At 35.3% G+C, this 5050-nt stretch overlaps 1 pseudogene; it reads left to right on the forward strand.

Annotated features, from left to right (window-relative positions):
* Window positions 1–3005: 3005 nt before the first annotated feature.
* LOC111881762 (uncharacterized) lies at window positions 3006–4623 on the forward strand (annotated as a pseudogene).
* The last annotated feature ends 427 nt before the right edge of the window (window positions 4624–5050 follow it).

Here is a 5050-nt window from a genome sequence, read left to right on the forward strand (position 1 = left end):
AGGGCGCTTTATCTTAAACACGCGTCGTCTGTACCTGTCGCTTTATAATTTTAATGAAACGTGCTTTTAGTTAATGAAGGGGGAAACGAAATCCCCAAAATTTTGAAAACTCGGCTTGTTTTTTTTTTATCTTCTATCTACTTTTCATCCTTGCAATCCACTCTCCCCTCTCTGATACTCTCTCTTCTAGATCTCCCTTCATTCTCTACCTCCCGTCTCTCTGTAAACCTCGAAGGTGAATCGTAATTGAACTGCGAGGTCTCCTTCTTTTTCTTTGTTTTCTCAGGTAGGACATCATCCCAATCCATTAAACCCTTTCATTTTTCATTAAAAAAACCCTAATTGACTTGGCATGTTCATGAACCAGATGTAGCACATTCCAAACTGGGGATTTAACCAAACCCGATAGAGCCATTGACAGAATCTTTGGATTCAATCAACAAGGACTCTCTGTAATCGCGCAACTTTCTTCACAAGGGATCACTCCAGGTCTTCAATCTATCAATCTACAATGGCCACTGTCAAGTTACATCGAATCAATGTCCAGGGTTTCAAATGCTTCATGTTCTTCCCAAATAACTTCCCCTCTCAAGACGATTTTCCTCGATCGTATCTTTATGGCGACGATTCTCTCTCGATCGGATCGAAGACTGCTCACTCTCTCCTTAGATCTCCATGCATATCTGATCCCCCCTCTCTGTAACGCCCTCGTTTCCTTCAAGAAATCGAAGACCATTCTCTCTCGATCGTATCTTTATGGTGAAATTTAGACACAATAGTCTCAACATAAAATTGGTAACTGAACTCCTCTTCACCTCTACCGTACTCCATCTACAAAGATTCCTCACATTTACAAACCCTAGTCCAGTTGCGCTTCTAGCCTTGGTCCTTTTCTTCATCCGTTCAGCAAATAAGGGGAACACGACCTTGATCAGATGGATTGGATAGAGAAGATAACAAGAGTTATTGCCTCGTTGCTAAGCTCTCAGGTTCCCGAGAGGGTGAGTAATCTAGTTCGACAGACATATGAAATTTTGAATATTAAATCTCTTGTGTTTATGTTTATGTTTTCAGTGTTTATCTGGTAGTCCTATGGGCAGTAGCCATCATCGATCCGCCAGTGATAGCCTATCCAAACCCCGGCCACCTATAAGTCATTCGATGAAATGCCTAAGGCAATTAAGGTATTCATTTCAACTTATCTTTTCCCGATTCATGAGCTTATTATATGTGTTTTATCATCTATTTTCTTCAGGCATGCTTAACATGGTTTAGTTACCTTTTGATGTCTCAACAGAAGTAACATCGTGCTTTGATGTTCATCTTTCTGGAACAATCGATACTAGAAAACTTGCTTCTGTTTTGGCTTCTACTAGTCTAGAAAACCAACATCGGGTATTATTCCTTGTCACATGATTAATTTGTCAAGTAATATAGATTACTTTGTGAAATATTTATGGTTCTTGGATTTCTCAAAATTGCAGTTCCTTAGGACATACTTGTACCCTTTGGTGGAGCAAATTGAGCACTAGAATGCTACAAGTGTAACAGATATGTTGCTTGAGATGGACAATTATGAAGTGCTTTATTTGATTGAATCTACGAATGAGTTAATGAAGAAAGTTGGTGAGGTCATGGCCCTGCTCATTTCTGCATCTTACAGTTGATAAACGAATAAAAACTTCATTCTCACAATCCTCCAACGAAACCTCCATAAAAAAACTTAATATAAAATCGTATTGATAGTAAAATGAAGCGTGTAATTAGAATGATAGATGATTTCAAAAATACCATAAACAGAGGTCTATCATGTCCTCCATCCTGGATCTCTAAAATGTAGTAACACGTATTTGTTGGATCTAAAATGCTAATGTACTTAACCCTGCTCCTAAAACCTGTATAAAAAACACATAATATTTATGTAAGTTTGCTTTTTATTTTTATTTTTATTTTTTTTATTTTTTAGTTCTGAGTGCATGTTAAATATATTATACCTTTAGGGTAAATAACATGACTGATGATAGTGGAAAAACATATTATCCTCAGGTAACTCATCAAGACTTTCTTGTGTGATTAACTCTTTGTCTCAAGTTCAAACTGGTTGTTCCTATTGTAAAATGATGATTCTTTCAAGTCAGGAAAGAAGTGTGTCAAGTTTATACACTTCGGCTGATAGAGGGCTTGGAGATCGGTTTGGAGGCCTCATCATTCAATTAAAACCAAATCCAAAACCACAATTTTCTTGATCAACAATCCAACCTTAACTTTCATCAGGTATATATTTCTTTAATTGGCATCATCTAATTAAGAAAGTAACATGCCATGTAAAATACATAACACTAGATTCAGTAGAAGTCCATGTTGTGCTTAACCCCCATTCCATTAAAGTTCACACATGTAAGGAAGGCCAAAACAGGAAAGGGAATTTTAGGTATTTTTTATCAAAAGTTGGAATTGCATGGATTTTAGTACCTGTAAGCGCATGATTATTCTCAATTTGCTTGTTTCTTTATCATTTTTCTTAGTCTAGCACGATTTTGAATGGAATATTTCCCTGTTACTCCGTTTGATTGTTGTTCTTCATGGTTCTAAGTGAGTTATTGGCTCATCTGTTACTTCTTTTGATTGTTATTTTCATAGCATGTTGTCACTTGAATCAAACTTTTCAATTTTCAACTAGGGAAAAAGCTAAAAAAAATAGCCTACTTTATGAGATCAAAAATAGTAACCCATTAATTGGATACTTTTAGTTGGAGTTATAAGTATCATGCATTGTGATTAATTTTCCTTAAATTTAGTACAACCTACATATATATGAAATTTTAAATGTTTTTGCTTGACTTCTATATGCCTCTGGGTGGCGTTAGCTTTACTGGACTTGCAGACCCCATCCCTGAGTTCACAGGGTGCAACCTCGTACCCTGCTACTGAAGTAGATGGGATGCACTGACATTACCCTTCCAACTCTCTACTCATCAAATTTAGAGAAGTAACCTCTATCAATCATGGGTTCCATTAACAATGGTGGTGGTGGTGGACGTGGGAACCACATAATTGATGCTTTTGGAAGGCTCTTGTAAGTATAAATAATAGTATATATAATCAATTTTATTAATTTCAGCTTCATTTTTTGTACTTCTTTAACATTCTGATCAAATTAATTTATTTGATTTGGAATTAATTTGGTATAAAAATTAGGACTCGTGTCTTGCGACATATTGGTTCTGAGCTAAACTTAAAGATGAGGAAAGATGAGCTAAATTTGAGGTAAAATTCTAATGGTGGGGCATATATTGGGAGGGATTGCCACCTCTCTCCTCTTTTTAGCCTTCGAATCATGGCTTGTTGCTGAACACAACAAGGTGAGATATAATATTACATTTTTAAATACACCCTTTATATTGTGTATGGTTCTAATGCTCTTGTTTTGATGCATCTGTAGAGAGGTTTTGAGCAACAATGGCTATCAGTTACATTCTCCAGGGCAATATTTCTTGGGAATGGACTGGTTGCCATTTTAGCTGGTTTATTTGGAAATCTTTTAGTTGGTTCATTGGCCATGGGACTTGTTGCTCCATTTGATGCAGCTTCAATCTTTCTTGCCATTGGAATGGCCATCATCATATCATCATGGACTGAAAATTATGGTGACTCATCAGAAAGCAAAGATCTAATGACCCAATTCAAGGGTGCTGATGTTGCAATTGCATCAGGTCTCTCTCTCTCTCTCATACATATACAAGAGAAGCATGAAGAATCCAAAGTGGCAATGTTGTAATTATGCATACATATCATTCTACCTTCTAAATTTGGACCTAATAGTTTCTTTTTTTGTGTGTAAAAATAGATGAAAAGATAGCATTATTGGGTGCAATACAATCTTTATTCGAGGGTTCAATGTACACTTTTGTGTTTCTACAGACACTTGCTTTAAGCCCAAATGGTGAAGACATTCCACATGGTTTCATTTTTGCTACTTTCTTGTTATCTTCCTGTTAGGAAGCTCTTTAGCTTCTCGGTTATTAGCACACACACTGACATACATTGATATTGTGTTGTGTTATGTGTGTGTGTGTGTGTCTATATATATATATATATATATATATATATATATATATATATATATGTGTGTGTGTGTGTGTGTGTGTGTGTATAAAATCAAGATTCACTTTCCACTCGGACAAAAATACTCTTCCGGATTGTTCCGAATTATTATGACCATTTTGCCCTCATAGGAATTTTGACATTAACATACATGGGAACATTTCTTTTAGTGTAGATTTTGTCAAAGAGAAATGACAACAAAGAAGATAAGTATCTCTTGTTGTTTGTATATATACACTTTTTCTTCTTGTTTAATAACTTAAAAACTATATAAATGTGAAAATTGAAGGTCCACACACTGTTAAAAGGATTGGAAAAGATAGTTGCAAGTGCAGATATTCCAATGTTAGTCTGTGGTGACTTCAATTCAGTTCCAGGAAGGTATGTGTCATTTCTGCTACATTTGTTATGTGTCTTGTGTGGCCAACAAACATCTGTTTTCATTACTTTGGTGTATGTAATTATTGATCCACGGTAAGTCCATGGATTTACTGTGTTTTTGGATTGTCTTATAGGTAGCATCTAACCTTCTGATTAATTTGGTGTACTATTTTGGCAGGTTGATCTCTATGGCCTGCTAGAAGGATTGGATATTACAATTAAGCATCTATCTAAGACTTCAAGGCAAGGACTTGATGAATATAAGCTAGCAATGTTTTACTTGATTTGGACATGAACAAGACTCAAGCAAAAGCAAGACTCATACTTTGGCATGGCTAGAAGCTTTGGAGGAAACAAGACTCAAGCAAAAGCAAACACACAGAGAGTTGTTAATTGGCACATAGTAAGCTAGATAATGCAATTGTATATAAATTCTACTTCTCTTGAGTTCATTTCTTTTATTACAATTACTCAATAATTATTTTTATTTGACATATTAGTGAAATGAATTATCTTTGTTATTTATGGTATTTTATTTTGTATTATGAGATTTTTAATGTATTAT

Source organism: Lactuca sativa, chromosome 8 (assembly GCF_002870075.4).
Source record: "Lactuca sativa cultivar Salinas chromosome 8, Lsat_Salinas_v11, whole genome shotgun sequence".
Classification (NCBI taxonomy): Eukaryota; Viridiplantae; Streptophyta; class Magnoliopsida; order Asterales; family Asteraceae; genus Lactuca; species Lactuca sativa.